Below are 18108 nucleotides of genomic sequence, written 5' to 3'. Positions count from 1 at the left end.
TATCCTTTTACTAACCCGGATTCTGATGTTAAAATTAGCTCAGGACTTCTCTGATCTGCTCTTATTAAGGCACACTCATACTGTTTTTAAACAGACATTAATGATAGTGTGGTCTCTAAACAGGGAGTGGCAGTGAGTGAGTGAGTGCAGACTAACGTAGGAGCCAGTTGTTGCCAATTCTCATAGTTTTTCTATGTATTGTATGTATTATCCAAGCTGTTGCAGCTGCCATAGTCTCATATTTCCACATCCACAATCACTATTGAGGACGTACTCATATCATCTACACACACACAGGTTTACAGTGGATTGTAATGTTGTGTGAATCAGATCTGCAGTGGAAGCCCATGTTGTGAATTACAGAATGCTATGATTAGGTGCAATACAGCCTGGACAAGAACAAGGAGACAGTCAAATGTAGAAACAGATGGGATCTCCGTCATATCTCTCTCGTGCACACACACGCGTGCACGTACACACATGCACACTTCCTAAAACACAGCCTTAATCCTTTAACTATCATGAACTCATGGTTTCCTTCCCCACAGGCCGACCACAGCCGGACCTTCGTCTCCCAGCTAATTGTGAACATGTGTGTCACTCAGGGGCTGAGGCCCAGCACTACACAAAATATGATCTGTTAGAAATCGTAGCAGCAATTTCCACGCAGCAGTGGACGACCAAATACCCTATTGTTTATGTAATTTATATGATTTCATGTGAAACCGGCCAAAGGAAGAATGCTGAAACTTACTGGAAATATGCTTAACTGCTTTAAGGCAACAGTTGTATTGTTCTTTCATATTAAATACTTGTTTCTTGAGAAGAAGTTGGCGTATCAGCATTTGTGTATTTATTGTCAGTTTAGTGTGGATACAGCAGATTAAAGATTAAAATAGTACATTAAATCCCCTTGAGGACAGGCCACACATGCTGAAAGATTTTCTAACTCCCATTTTATTTCCAGTAATGGTCATGATCATTTTCACCATTAAAAAAAAAACTGTTTGAACTACTCAGCATGCAGCTTTTTGTGAACTGCCACCTCTCCCACACAGTGGTCACTGGACTAAAGAGAAAAATATCTAAAGGAGAACAGAAGAAAAAAAAATTATAATAAAAAAGATTATAATAGTAATAGGATGCGCTAATGTCAAAATGTTAACATGAACACATTCACAATGCTAACACTCCTGAACAGATATTATCTTTACCACATTCAACACAGAATAGCAATTCAGGTAACAGTACTGGACAAATTTACATTTTGAATGATTGTGAGACATTTCACGCAAAACACATATATGTCCCCTTTAATGCAAGTATAGGAAACTTTAAAGATGACCAAAATCAATGGAATATCTGTACCAAATTTCATGTGAGCAGTAATTTATCCAGTCAACTGACCAGTCTTTGGCACTAGATTTTAAATTCTAAACTCCTAGATAACAGAGCCAAATTCTCCTCTATTCAGGACCTGTCTATTGTATTTACTTTGTGCAGTTTGTTCCTTGTGTTGAAAGTATCTTCCCTACACCTTATTCAAGAAAAATATCAGATATTAACTTACATAATCGTAATCTGTGAATAAATACACTGTAGCGCTAATGAGAAGCTAGGGGAGGTGAAGAAGAATTATCAGGAGAATAATCTGCTGATTTTTTTTTTTCTTGTTTTAGTACCATGCCCTATGTGGCTATAGTGAAAAACAGTTATGGTTGCACCAATTCAAAGAAAGTTTAGGAAACATACTCTTATAGAACATTCAGACAGATTTTCCAAGGTATGTCCATGTTACCAATTGTATTGTGAGCTAGCATCATTACTAAATAAATGCAGTCATTCTTAAACAGTTATGAAACACAAAATGGGGTTTGTAACACAATGCAAAAATGCAACACTACACATATATAAAAAAATAAACGCTATCTCCTATGGCTTACACTCTAGAGGTTTTAACTTGCGTCAAACTGTGAAAATCCATTGTGCACCAAACCTAGCTGTCAGTGAAGTGCAAATTTAATTGTGTCTGAAAAGGCCATAACACACAACAATAGCAGAAGAGATACATGGGGTGAGAGCGATGCACAATTGGTGAGCAGTTCCTTTTTCCCTTTGTTCAAAGCAGGGGCCTCACTTGAGCCTCAGGCTATAAAAATTGCTAAAATTAATTGTGCCATAAGCTTGCACTATCCACTGCACTTGTTCCCTGTTTCGTTGAAATAAAGCCCTCAGTCTGAATTCCACTCAGTAGTTTTTATTCTCCAATTTTTTGGTCCAGGTTTTGCTTTCTAGGTCAGTTTGATGTTGCCTTAGGGTGATGGTCTGTAAATAGGAGCAGTTGTCTGTTTTGATATTGACCTGAGGTCCTGTGGGAGCTTCTTTCTCTGTTCTTCACTGAGATCCCAGGTGACCCAATCATTTCTCTCCATGCTGGGGCTGCAGGGGCTGTTCTTGTTGTTCAAATGGAGATGGAGCAGTTGTAGCATGTGACTTGGCCCAGAAGAGTTAATCTGACTTACCCCACAGCATAGCTGTATATTGAAAGAGAAAACAACATGGCTGAATGTTGAAAGAGGCCACCCTACTGCTGCAAGTTCATCCAACACCTTCGTCTCCAACAAGTAGAGAAAGTACAGCCAGGTGAGGAAGATGGAGTGAAGGATAACATGTTGTGTAATTGAGATACTTGAGGGTCGTCTTTATCGCATTTAATTTCATCTATATCTTACCTACAACAGCTGTTTGAGATGTGTGGCTGTGTGACGAGGGTTGAATTTAATTTCACAGATTCAAACTGTGAGAGGAGATCTGTTTGTTCTCCATCAACATGATTTATTTATTGTGGGAAGCTGAGGAGGCCTTATCGAATAGACTCATTAAACTTCTGAGAAAACTGTAGCAGGGTCCAAACAGGCAGCAACAAACACATTTTTCCTCCAGTAGAGACTGAGCTTAAATAAGTCAGGACCAGACACAAAACACAACTCACTGTAACTGTACAACCAAATACATAAACATGTCATCATCTGAAAGACCTAGATTGAGCCTAATTTTCTGCTCCAACCTTAACGGAGTAGTTCAAATAGTGGCTGCAGCTGGCAAGGTAAACACAGAGGAGAAGTGTCACAGAGAGAGAAGCCATTTTTTTAAGGATTTACTCTCGAACACAGTTCAAGTAAGCACTTTGAGGGGTGAAGACTAGAAAAGCAAAATATATTAATGCAGACCAATGATTTCCTATTTTCAAGATTCACATTTAAAACATCCTCTGGGGGCCACATAGGTGAATCAAAATCAAATCACTGGAACAAGTTGGGTATTAACAAGAGCAAAAACATGTTTTCTCATATAGTGCAGCTACATCCACACTTCTATGTTTAAGCCTAAACCAAAGCCTATAATGGGCAACTTCAACACTGCCATCATAGAGTCCACCCTCACCTCCTTAATCACTGTATAACCTGGACATGAACTCTTAGAGCCACTCCCCTCTGGCGGGAGGCTTTGGACCATCAGGACCAAAACCTCATCTCCCAACTGCTGCTGGTCTCATCCACAAGGCCCACGACCCAATCACTGCACGGTCTGATGTACATACTTCATATTTAAATTATCTTATCGCTCATATTATCCATATTTATGCTTCTACAAAACACACCATAGCTGATCCCCAGTATGTTTACAACCCTGATACTGAATCTTATTCAGATTTTAGATTTAAGAGCTTCAAATCATTGTTGCTTCCTTTACACCTGGTATCCACGCCCCTCCAGAGATTTTCGAGCATCGGAAATGCTGCTGAACCTGTTTCACCCACATTCTTTCTCTATCATACATCCCTCATGCACTGCTGACCCAGCTGTCAGGGGCACATGGAATGGAGGAGACTGGGATTGTGTACGACCTTCTTACCTTCCTGAGCCACTGACACCATATCAGTTATAATTCGTCCTCACTAGTCCATGGTCGCCGCTCCCAAATAAGAGATCCCTGATCTTACTCTTCACTGCCGCTTTTCCTCCTGAGTATATTTTTCTGTAACCAAGCAACCAACTGTGGAGTGGACATGTGCTTCCTGTTTACCTCAGTTTACACATGAGCATAAATTAATGGTTGTGTTATATATGTTTTATTTTTTTCGTTTATTTTTGTGTCGTGTTAGTGGATTGATTTTTAATGATACAGAACTAAAACACAGAGCTAACATTCCATCCAAATGCTGGTCTGGATAAGGATCCAAATCTACATTTTATGACCATTTATATATAGACTACACAGGCACAGGCATGCTATGGATGCAGCCTATGGATCCTGTCTGACTTGTAGCAGATACAAAGGAGGCGGCATGTCCTGCAAGAGCATTGCCCCCCCCTCCTGTTCTTACTGTTTTCACTTGGGCATCTTATTTGACGTTTGACTCCATTTGTGCTGAGACCGGTGACTTCCTGACTTGTTTCAGAAGCGTAAAGTGCTGAGGGGAGCAAGAACAACACAAATGTATTATTAATATAATATATTAATATAAGCGACGGGTACAAAACAAATTTTAAAAGATCTAAAAATAAAGCTGCGAGGTAAATAGCTTAATGCAGGAGGCAGTTTCACCGATAACACTGGTGTAAAGCACACTGCAGACAAACATCAAGGCGCATCATTTGACCCATGTCTAGTGTCACATATGCACCAATAGGAAGCACTGTGATGTGAACATTTTCCCGGCAGCTACTAAACTTGTTGCTGATTACACCAGACATTTTACAAGAAAAGACAGACGTCGGCTCGGTACCTGTGAGCTCCCAAGCTGATGTTTAACGTTAGATCGCTGTGGGAAGCCTGACTCTTGTGCTGCACTTGGTGTATGTAGATGAGTGTTGATTCCATCTTTATCAGACAGAGTTTGTATGAATGTTAATATATTCTCCTGTAGGCATTCAGGTCAAATCCGACACATCGTCAAATAGGTGCTTTTGCTTTGACAACAAATCCTCAGCCCTGTCAGTCAACTCTCCTCTCGTCAAGCGATAAGATAAATTGATGTGGGGCCGCTATACAAGTTGTGATGTGATTGGTGTGTGTCTGAACCACATGTAGCACCAGGCGACAAGACTGGAAATAGAAGAGTGGCGTAGCTGTGGTTGGTGTGGGGGTTGTACATGAAAAATAATAGGGGAGGTTGCACTGTTCGGCAGCGGTGTGTTTTTTACCTTAGCATCATCGGATCATTAATTCATCCTTCTCTTTCTTTCTTTGGCACAAATTTGGTACATACGGTTAGAGATGGCGCCTGCTTTCACATTCTTGCAATTATTGAATAAATTGGCTGCATGTTACAAGCAGCATCTTTTGCACTTCTGTACGTCCAGGGAGAGGGATCCCTCCCTTCGGCTCTCGGTGTGTGTGTGACCAAATCGCAACGTATATTTTCTCAAGGCCCTTTGCATAATAAGGTTGAGGCCCAAAATTATGATTAAAAAAAAAAAAGTTGTTCCCACAATGAGCACTTTGGTGACTATGGAGAGAAACAAATCCATTTGAAAAAACCTCTAACAGAACCTGACTCATCAGTGTAGGCGGCCGTGTGCCACGACCGGTTGGGGTAAGAGAGAGAGGGGCGAGGGTGGAAAAGAGGGGATGGAAGAGAGAGAGGATGACGAGAGAGACACCAGGAACAGTTGTGTAACCTTCATATTTAATCTCTGTCAGACTGGTTGTTATAATTAACATGATCTAAAGCATAATTCGATTAACCCCTCATTTGTCACAACATGGTACAAATGACATGATGTTAACTGGAGTGCTGAGTTGGGCTGATGAAATGGTTTGAACCACAAGTTCACCTTCCAGATCTCCAGCCTGCCCCCTCAGTTAGAATATGGAAAGCTGATTTACATTCCTCCATCCTGCGGGAAGAGCTGCATGGGTGAGGCAGTAGAGAGGATTCTAGCTGTCTCTGTCCCTGTCCTCATTAGTGCAGAGCTGGTATCCCCCCCCCCCCCTTTTCTCTCTCCTTCTCTCTCTCTCTCTCTCCAACATACACACACACACACACACACACACACAATCTCCAGCTCTAAACAGGCTGACAGTTTGAAGATAGGCCCACTGTGCCGAGCCGAGCCGAGCAGAGGGCTGTGAGAAAGCCCCTGAGTAAAGGAGAATGCAGGCGAATGCTTGTAATTGGGCCCTAAGTATCAGCTGTCAAATATCTGCTGTTAGTTCTCTCTGCTTTTTTTTCTCTATCACTATGCTAATACTACACCAGCTATGCATGCAAATGAGACAGGGCACACTTGATAGAGTTCCTGCCCTTAGCCAGTCTCTGTCACAGAAAAATAAAATCCTCACTTTTCTCTCACTGATCACCGACCCCAAAAAAACCTTTACAAACATTCACCACATACATTACATTTACAGGATACCAGTTATTTTTACTGCATCCACAATATGCAGAACATTTTAGTTTTATTTCTGCTGTGAAGTACTGCCCCTTGAAAGTCAGGGATTCAAATCATTAGTAAAAGATCACTGAGTCAACTGAGAGTCTTCAAGTTTAACTGGGTGCTCGGTGTGCAGTGTTATTGTGGGGACATGTCAGTCCCCAGAAGCCGCTGCACTCAGCACTCCTGCCTTTCACACAGCTCCTCTGGGTGACATCAGTCCTGTCTGCTAGGTGAGGAGTGATGATGTCACAGACAGCTGTAGATCTGGACCGAGGGTGAGTCGGAAGCTGCCTTCAGACATGCACTGAATTCAGGATAATTTCCTGCAATGATTCGGAGGGACTGTGTGTGAGAACGCAAATGTCCAAGTCGGTTGCGGTGGACATTATCTGGAGTTTCTACAGCTAGGCCCCAAATAAAATGACAGAAAGAGCCCGTATACAGCAGGAGATTATCTGGAGGATTCAGCAGAAGCGAGTGGGCGTTTTGATGACTTTTGACAGATGCAAAACTGAAAAAAAAAAAAAAAATAGCATACCTCAGAATATCTCAGAAGGAAAAAGAGGATTTCATACACGTTGAAGACATCAAGGACGATGTCAACCTGGACAGACAACAAGATTTTAGAGATTTTGGTGATAAGGGCCGATGCCAGTGTTGATGTGCTGTAAACAAACAAAAGTGATCCCGGTGTGGAGTTCACAAGCTCCGTCCTGTCTGCTGCACAACCACTCACATGATACTTCGGAGAGTTTTGGGTTGTTGTTAAAGCATCTGACCGGAGATTCTCCTGCTGCTTGTGAACGGCAAACTCTGGACAGCTCTCGAAACCGAGCAGATTACTGTAAAGTCTAATCTGCTCGGAACAATACACTTCAAATGAGGTCAAACACCAACATGGCTTGAAAATTCGAGGGCAAGTATGGTTGTTTCATGTTTGCTGCACACGACATTCATTTCAACCACACAGCAATTCAGCTGTTCTTATTTTTCAATTCATGTTCAACCTATATACTGTGTACAGAGCGTAATGTGGACTGACCACTTTAATAGTGGCTCTCGTCCTGGGAGTCAATTTCCAAATCATTTTTTTTACCCAGTTACAGACCACTGCAGTAGTTTTTGTGCTGGTCACCTGTTCATTCAGTTTTTACTTATATTGAATGTATCGAGTGTCAAATCACACCAAACTCAGCACTGCTTTCTCCATAATTTACCATACACTTTTGCAGCTGGTCAGATGAACGGCTTGTGAGATATGCGTTCCACATGCAGACAGAGGTTTGTGGAATCAGTAGGTAGATATGCATGTGGGTTACTAAGGTAAACAAATAGTCATTCACAAGTGTGTACTGCTCACACAAGCTCTGTCTCAATTCAGGGGTCGCATCCTTGTGAGGCTAAATTTGAAGACCGATCGGTGATAGCCGCGTGACTAGACTGTTCCACTTTGACGGGTCCTACAAATGTTTCCTTCCATCCCCAAGCAATGGTGATGCAATAAGAAACCAGACCGTCTCATTTCAGCGAACGTCAGCTCGCCAGGTCCTCCGAAGATCGTGGCCCCTGAATTGAGACACGGCTACGGCTACATGTATCTGACATATGTATTTACATCTAAATCTTGTTTACGTTCACACCACAAACTGACTTGCATTCACCACCATTTCACTTCACCTCAGTGGGCAAAAGTTTTACAGATTTTTTCAAACTGAGTCTGACTCATGACTGAATGGTCGAGTTAGAATCAGCAATAACCCCAATCTTTTGTTATGCAGACTCCAAATGTAAAAGATGCCAGCGCTCCCTGTGGATGTTCGAGGGGACGATGTCTGCATTATGTTACACGCCTTGAATTTGGACACTTAAATAAAATGGCAGGGTTCATAGAGTGCATTTATCCAGTTATTAGTGAGTGATTTCAGAGAGTCAATGATCTACATATTTATGCAAGGTTTCCTGTTAATACATCAGCATTTGAGTGCCACGGTTTTCTGTCATATATCAGAAAGTGAGAAGCGCTTGAGGGGCTTACGTTCTAGTTCCTTGCAAAAAAGTGAGTGAAACAGCAACGACACAGTAACGATACCCTTGTAACATTACCATGGGAGATCCCTGAATTCACCTCCTCCAAGCGCTTCCTCAGTTTGGAGACACGTCGGGTCTAGTTACAGTCCTGACTGAGGCACAGAAACCCACCGTTCACACAGCCATGTTGCACATATAGAAATGTGATCAGTTGTTCAGTCTTTGTTGAACCCTGTTGTATATGGTCACTAGGGGACTCTGTAACAAAAGCTCTTTGTTGCTCTTTGTTACGTTTCAAAGAATGTTGCATTGTGTCTGTATATATCCTGAGGATGAACCCACCCCATCGTGTGTGTATGTGTATGTATATGTGTGTGTGTGTGTGTGTATGTGTGGTGGACCAGGTGGTGAAGCTGAGCCTGCAGTACAGGAACTCCTCTGCAGAGGCTGGGCCGGCTGCTGTCTGAGGCTCTCTTGTCTTTAGTAAATTATGACATTATGTGTTGACAGACCAAACAAAGGCAAAGTCGTATTCCCATGGTGTAGGATACCTGGTCTGCAGGCTGAATACACCACACACACACACACACACACACACACACACACACACACACACACACACACACACACACACACCAGCCAGAGCTAATTGCAAGTTAGCCAAGGTGGGATTACAAGAATGAGAGTAGAGGCTGTTTACTTTGGCTCAGTGTGGCTCTAGTTCAGCTTACCTGTAAATTGTCCTTGTAAATACATATCCAGGGACAATTTGAACCAGGAATGCTCATAAAAATAGAGAAGAATGATCCATAATAATAATAATTACGCATAAAGGGTTGGTAGAAATGTACTAAATACATAAAGCACTGTACATTTTGAATAACTTGTACCTTGAACTTAAGAGAAATTGTCCAGAAACTGAAAACTGATTTCTGTCTCAGAAGTTGTATTACCTCCCACATGAATCACCTCAGATTTAATAGCCAGGTATATTTAAAAAAAAAAAAAACTGTTGTTCAAACTAACTCTACCTGATGCAGCTACAAGAGAAACATGCTGCATACACACCGATGCTTCTCTCATTAATTATCTAATGACGTCAAATATATAATCATTTTAATAATAGGCAGAAGGTTCAAACCAATAATTAGGGTTGATTGCGTCTCCTTTCTTTTGTATCATGTCTGCCCACGTGTTTCTCTGTGTGTAAATCCTGCTTCTGACTTCTGGTTACCCGCTCCTACCTATTTACTTGGAATGGGCTGATGTCATGTGCTGCTGAACTGCATTGTGGTTCCGTTTGCTTCACTTTGTGGTCCAAGTTGAGAAAAGCTCAATTTATCAAGCGGCAGTGCAGGAACCGGCCAATCAAATCATGTTAATGCAAACACAGGTCCTGTCTGAGATCAAACATCAGAGCCTGGAGGGAGGAAGCACAGGCAGCTGGTGGACCTGGTATGTTCACATGGTGGGGAGGTTTATTTCCTGTGTACTTCCCTTTGGCATTGTATGGACCGCTATATGAATCGGCCAGCTGGTCGCCTATAGGGGAAGAAACATGTCTCTTTGAAAAAAACAACCCACATACATACAGTACAAAAACATGTTTATATAATGTATTCATATTTACATATTTTATCTCACACATTAGAAAAAAAAATCAAATGCAAGGCAGGCTAAACAGAAATCCTCAACAATAAATGATCCCTTACCCTCCTGTTAGTTAGTCATTCTAAAGAGAGTCATTTATTCCCTGCTTTGTTTAATCATTCACCTTTTCTGAGCGAAAACACAACCAGAATCACTTTTTACAGGATATTGTTACCGAATGGATCTACAACCACACAAATCTCTCTGTTGTTCACAAAAGACAACGACTGTAAAGCCTCTGCGTGGACAAGAAATGGGGGTGAAAGGGGAGAAAATCCATGCACATGTTTTTCTCCCAGTATTACAAGGGATATTTCCACAGCAGCATTAGAGTGTGGTGGATTTGTGGAGGGGGGGGGGCTGTCTGTATCTGGTTCATTTGAAGTGTTGATAGGCAAGCAGCCACAAAAAGCTGAGTTAATAAGCAATTTAGAGCTTTAAACCCAGTTCATGATGAAAGTTTAATGATATCAACACAAATTTGCTGTCACATAATCTCCCCTTTTAATCATTTTCCACTGTCAGTACAAGGCTAACAGAAAAACAAGCCTAATCCACCTGATTGACATCTTCCACTAAATTGGCTGCATGAAAGACTGGAAAATATGTCAGGCAATTAATTAAGTGCACTTTTCTTCTTTTCAAGTTCTGGTTCTGGAATGCAGAGTGGTAGTCGGAACACATAGAGACAGCTTTGCCAATCAGTCAATCAGTGGTCACTTGTGTTATCGGATAATAGGCGCCTGTAAACCTGAGCTACACCCTATCAGAATTCACATCAGCCTTGAGAGATGCAAAGCCACAGACCTGCCAGAGTGATGACGACCCCCCCCCCCCCCCCCCCCCCCCCCCCCCGCCAGGCACTAAAGCCATTTTCAGACATGACCTCCGGAGGATGTCCCCAGAAAAATTGGGTCTGAACTTTGTCCAGAGATTGTCTTTCACACATGTGGAGGTTTTCCAACAACACATAAATCTCCAGAGCAGTCAGCTGAGAGGGGGTGGGGGTGCAGCCCAGCAGGCAGAAGCAGGATATAACATATATATTCTATTGGGGAGATCACGTATATGTTTCTTTAGTGCACATCATCATTAAGTTGATTAGAACCACCTCCGAACCCTCCAAATCAAAGTGATATTGAATTTAAGGCACTGTATATAGGCATTTGTATATATCAATATGCATGAATGTTGCAGCTTTATTTATTTATAAGTATAAATATATAGTGGAGTATTTGTGTCTTATTTTCTCAAGACAAGGGCAAGTCTCAAGCGTTGCCCAATGGATCATAATCCGTCAGATGCATTTAAATCTGTATTTTAATGTGGTCAAAAAAGCTATGACAGCAAACAATGCGATGTTAAAACATAAAACTAAGGTCTTAACCTGACTAAATCAAGATTAATTATTTATAAATTCCTTCAAACATCAGGATGTGGATGTTGACATGCTCCCTACCAGGTCAAATGACCACTCGAGGATCTTAATTATACGGTGTGGTTGAATTCTATGGTGGTACATTTTATTTAAATGTAAGCTCACTTTAAAAATGCATGAGCTGAATGTATAAATGTATGAATATCTCTGCACTAGTCACACCAGAGAACGGCTGAATGTTAGAATCGACCCTCAAATGCTTGGATTGGCTATGTTCCTGCAGGGGGCTGTGATGACACCATGTTAGGAAACCCCCTAACAAGGCCCCATGCCTCTAGCTTTCTGCCAGAAGCTTCATAATTTTGTACCTGGGATGGTACTGGGGGGTTATGTTACTGTTATTTTTCTGCCTCATTTGTAATTGTGACCCTAAAATACCCGTTTGACGATTGTAATGTTGTGGTTTGATATCATAAATCCTTGGGATTTAGTTTATTTTATGGCCCCCCCAGTTCCCGTTTACCAAATACCCTAAATTCTCTTGAAACACTCCCAAGCTCAGCTCAGCAGCGATGTGACACCCAGCTGGACGTGCTAAACTTTGCCTCCATGCTGATGTCACCTGCCCACCACAGTGCTGCTGGACCAGAAACAGTCTAAATACACTTTGCTTCTGGAGTCGTGACATTGGTGCGGCTGATGAAGCGTTTGATTTGTACTAGTGTGAATTTTAGTGGCAGAGAATATCCTGCATAACCTTTAAACATGTTAAAATAAAATATGTATATTTTAAATGACATTGCTGACAGAGGCGCTGTGCAGCATCATGTGCGCTGTTTATATTGTACATATGACTCATGCTTACATTTTACGAGGTAGAGGACAAACACATTTTCTTCAAATCAATCACATTTTATTTGTATAAACCATATTCACAAATCACAATTTGTGTCTTAGGTTTTGACAAGGTGCGACATCTTCCGTCCTTAACCCTCAACAATATTAGGAAAATCTACCAGGAAAAAAACAGGGGAATATATAGAAACCCCAGAGAGAGACAAGCGTGAGGGATCCCCCCTCCCGGGACGGACAGAAGTGTAGTAGATGCCTTAGAGCTGTAAATCAAAGATTAACACGGACAAAGGCTCGTCGTGTGTTTGGTGTTCTGAGAAGGACTGTTTAAATGTAGTGCTTCACATCCTCTATTCTCTGGCAGCTGAATAAACTCTCTACTAAGAAACTGTGGCAGCCACAGTCAGCTGTTGACAGTAATACTGACCCCTCTGTCAGCTCGTTTTTATTAGAGCAACACTGCCACCCGGTGGTCTAAAGGAAACATCTGCTCTGAGTGGATTTATGAGATGATAGTAACTTTCTCCAAAGTCTCTTCCAGTGTAGAGGAACATTAGAGTGTATCTTCGTTCTGATGTGATCACTGACAGTCATGAGTTAAACAATGTTGCTCCATGACTGAAAGTTCAACCTGAAGCTTGTTCTCCTAATTTTCTTATTTTATATTATCAGCATGGAAAAATCTCTGAAAACGTTTTTGGATCGTATATTAGCGCTCTCTATAAGCTTTTTAAAAACATCTTAAAGTCTGATGGGTTAACAGCAGGTATGACAGAACGTGTTCCCTCTGAGCTCCCCCAAATCCTCCTGTGCAAACATGCTTAAAGGGATTGTGGTCAGCAGTTCCTTCAATTGGATTGGATTTGGCTGCAATGCTGTTTAACCCCTGAAAATCCAAAAGTGTTTTGTGGTCCCTTTATCAGCATAGTGGTGAGTAGACAATGAGGGAATTTAGATTTTTGGGTGGACTATCCCTTTAACATTGCATGGTTGTTGTTAACCATCATCTTTTCCTCGCTCCTATTTGCTTCACTTCTTTTCAGTCAGTTGATCTGACTCATAAATATCTGTCTACCTGCAAGTCACCGTCAAAGGCTTTTTTCATTTATTTTTTACTTTTCCAGTACAATCCACAGCATTGGTAGACTGTGAAAAGAAAAGTAATTATCAGACTGGGTAGTTATAGTTTTATTTTATGTCTATTGTTACAGCAACTAAATGTTATTCATTTTATTTTATTTACCAAGTCAGTTGTAGTTTCTTTTGTTAGCCAGCAGGGGTGAGCAGTGTTCTGCTTGTGGCTGGCTGCACACCATCAGATAATTGATAATATTCTTCCCAATTAAAAAGAGAATATATCTGCTCCTGATTTCTCCTCATAGTGAAAGTGTGATCTGTGGCACATGATCTGAGGGATTTGTTAAGTGTCTGTGATTTATAGAATCCACCTTTAAATGGTACAGCTCAGTTTTCGTCAAAGAGAGGATGGGTTTACTTAAGACCTGATCCCGCACTTTTCTAAATGATGAAATGCTTGGATGTTTAATGTCTTCCAAACACATCATTTCTACTCTCCTACTTTTCCAAATGTGTGTTACATTGGTAGAGAGTTCTGACTGTAAGGCGAACGATTTATAAACAAGAATAATTACAATATTTATTAGCTGGCATAGATGTTACATATTCACTAACATAGCTGAAACATAACATTTTCCTTACTGTATGTTCTGAAATTAACTATTGTTGTTTATCTCTTAACTAAGAAATCAATCTGTGTAGGGAATGTGTCTAGAGCAGAGGTCTTCAACAGGGGGTCCGCGACCCCTAGGGGGTCCGCGGAGGTACTGCAGGGGGGTCGCGAAATCTTTGGTTGATTAGACAATTTTTTTAATTTTTAAATTATTTTATTTTTTTCTAATTTTAAAGAAAAAAATTTCCCCACAAAGTTAAATGTCTTTAAATAAACATTTACATGCATCCTACATATTGTGAGGCTGATTTGACCCTCTGCCTGACAACCTCCATCTGTCCAAGATTAGATAAGTTGTGTGCTATCTATCAGGGTCCGACATCTCACTAATATGGGAGTATGTGTGCCATCCACAGATGGCTTGAGGATTCACTGTCTCTTCTACATGCATGTTTAAAATAAAAACCTGAATCTGTGAATTACTTTAATAGCTCAGTGTTGTATGCAATATGTATGTTTATTAAAGGCAGTGGCATGGCCATCCTGTACCTTGCACATGTTTAAATTACAAACATGAATAAATGAACCCTTGTAATATTTGATAAGCTTTGTATTGATTGCACAATAATAGGGTAGCTATGTTTATACAAGGCACTAGGCCCAGTTTAATATAAAACACAATTTTATACTGTATATATATATATATATATATATATAGATAGGAGCGGGTCTTCACAGCTTCTGATGAGAAAAAACAAACAAATCCCTGAACAAACAAACCAAACACTGCCACAAGAGAGCGCTTTTAGTGTTTATGTCAAATGAAGGCCACCATATGTTCTCCACTTACCTGGAAAGACAGGGATGGTGGGAGGGACATTCAGTTGTTTGCAATCTGCAACCTCACCAATAGATGGTACTAGATTCTACATACTGGTCCTTCAAAATAAAAGTCGACAGCCTACATCGATACAGTTTATCCTTTAGAGAGTCGTGGGGGGGAGCTGAAGCCAAACCCAGCTGACATCGCTAAGAGGTGGGGTACATCCTTAGCAGGTAGCCAGCGTATCACAGCGCCACCATACAGAGACAAACATCCATTCATACTCACGTTCACAAGTATCCAATTAACCTAACCCTAATCTGCATGGCTGTGGGAGGAAGCCGCAGTACCTGGAGAAAACCCACATGGACATGGGAGAACATGCAAACTCAACCCAGTGCAATGTTTATTGTGTTAATTTCCAAGTATGATACAACTATTGCAGAGTTCATGACTATGGTGAATGTAGTGGAGCTTTTAGCAAATAAACAGCACGACATTTTTATCAGTAGCTGGAAGAGACAAATTCAAAAATAAAATGAGGCTCCAAATAAATGCTTATGCAGGAATTGAACAGTCATTGCCTGAGTCTGATGAGTGATGGATGTGTTTTCTTGGCTTTTTCTGGAAACCAAATCTGGTTTTGGAATAATCTATCAATGAAAATGACCTGATTATCTTCAATAGAAGGGATGACATATTTATTGCAGGTTAAGTTTGTACATATCTTCATTAAGGATCCACGGTGTAAATTCAAGTTAGTGTGTCACAGTCTCAATTATATTCATTAGCTTGAATACACCTCTGATACTCGGCACAGAAGAATTCTGTCATCCAACACCACCACCACCTAAATAAGACTGTCACACTTCATTAAAAGAAAAGCCATCAGGTCTAATGTAATTATGGTTTTGCTCTGTGCTGAGCTGCCCTGGTCTCCCCTTCATTGTGCAGATGGGGATGAACATTGCGGCCATCGATTGTCAGCTATTTCCAGACAGAAGAGATTAGAGGGATTATCGCAGTCGAGGGTGAGAAAACGACTCACCTTCCTCACCCGCCCTGTCAGCTCTGCAGTCTGCATAATGTGATTGCTGTTGTTTACAGATGGTCTATGTGAATTCTGCATTAAAAGCCTTCAGAGACTCTCAGGGCAGCTGTCAACGAAGTGTTCTGATGGCTTAATGCAGCATTTCAGTTCCTAAAATGAAGTGGTTCATGTTTCACAGCAACAAAAGCAGGGCAGTGTGATGCCACAGATTCAGACCAATCAGACTCGTGACACTCATATATCCAAGCAGAACATCCAAGCACCTTTTTAGCTATTTGAACGGTGAACTGCATTCTCTGGTGTATTCCCCATCTCAGTGGGAGTGACCGGAGACTCGCTGTCCTGATGTGTTTCCTGTAAACACAAGCTGCTGCTGTCTGTGTTGTGACTCTGGCTCGAATACAACAGCTCTATAAACACAGAGGGACTCAAAGTTACGCTGTTGATACGTTGCTTTTTCAAAACGATTGTCGTAGGGTTCATATCAGTCAATATTTATAATTATCACAAAAAATATATATACATTTACAGATTGATATTTGGCCCTTAGTGAAGGTTGTGGTTTTAAACTCTTCTTCTTCTCTCAGTTCAATGGTGGTGCCTATTAAAACCTCTCTACTTTGCCACGTTTTCTTATATATAACGAAGCAAAGCAGAGATAATATAAGATGTTGTGCTATGGATTGCAGGAAGTTTTGGGCCACAACTCTATGATTTCATAGGGGACGTTCAAACTAAAAGTAAGAAAAATTGTCAGACAGAAATCAAATCTTTAATTTTACATTTGCCATAAAAGGCGAGTGCCGTTCAGTCTCGTGCAATAAACGATGCTCAGGTTCACGTTCAGTATTTGCAGACTGATCCATACAGTTCACCGTTCACCAAAGAAATGAGCACTGCAAGGTTACGGTGTGCAAGGTCTCGCCCATAGAGTCTGTGGGTCAAGCAGAAACTTTTTGCCATTCACCCATTAACACAAACATTCATACAGTGCATCTATGGGCAGCACTTTCTTTATGAGAAAGGGTTCAGTATCTTGCCCAAGGACCCTATGGCATGCAGATGGGGAAGACTGGGTTTAAACCACCTACCATCTAATCAGAGGATGACCCCCTCAGCCACAGCCGACCTGTACACACAGACAACAAATATGATTGCCCTTGATTTGCTGTGTAGTGGTAGAGATGTCTCACAGGTTGGCCTCTAGGACTCATTAGGTAGAGCAGGTCGTCTACAAACTGGCGAATTGTTGGTTCAGTCTCCAGCTCCACCCGTCTGCATGTCTGAGAGCAGAATAGCACTGTGGGGATGTATGTGGGATATAAAAGCATTGTGTGAATGTGACCTGTTAAAACTGATTTGAGTAATTCAGATTAGAAGATGCTTCACTGACCACAACAGATCTAAAGAGGTTACCTGAGTTGCAGTGGCCTTTCTGTCTTTTCCAACCAGTCTGACCACTCATCAACACAGAGCTGCTGCTCACTGGGTAGTTTTTATTTTGACTCCATTATGTAGGAAAACCTCTGGAGACCAGGTGGATCAGTTTGATTCCCAGCTTGAAGTGTCCTTGGCCAAGAGCTCCTGACGTCGCCTGAAGCACTTTGTGAATAGATGAACTATGAAGCACTTAAAGTATTTTCGGACATGACCTCTGGATGATATCCAGAGAATTGGGTCTGGACTTTCTCTGGAGTTTGCCTTTCACACATGAACAACAGGGCAGGGGATTCTCGGCTCAGACACGTTCACAACAACACGATGAGGGATGGTGCAGCAGACAGAGAAGGGATGTTAAGTTATAATTCTGCCGCATAAATCATATGTATAAGGCGTCGGCCCTCATCATCACAAACTCTCTTGATACCTTTTTAAGTGAATGGTAAAAATAAATCATGAGGTGATATTGGCTTTCTTTTATTGGCTTTCTTTTATTTTTGTTTATGTTTGCGTTGGTCACATGTTAGAAACGTCATCAATAGCCCCACTTGCTCACTGAATCCTGCGGAGGATCTCCCGCTGTGCTCACATTGGCTCCTTCAGACATCCTGCAGACCCTATACCTGAGTTATGGCTGGAGAAAGTCCGCACAGAGTCCGAAGGCTCATTCGGACATATGCGTTCACACATACGTCCCCTCCAGAGAGTAGTTCAGTGCATGTCTGAAAGCAGCATGAGAGAGTTTAACATGAT

This window comes from Pleuronectes platessa, chromosome 10, assembly GCF_947347685.1.
Source record: "Pleuronectes platessa chromosome 10, fPlePla1.1, whole genome shotgun sequence".
Lineage (NCBI taxonomy): Eukaryota > Metazoa > Chordata > Actinopteri > Pleuronectiformes > Pleuronectidae > Pleuronectes > Pleuronectes platessa.
This window is presented reverse-complemented; position numbering follows the sequence as displayed.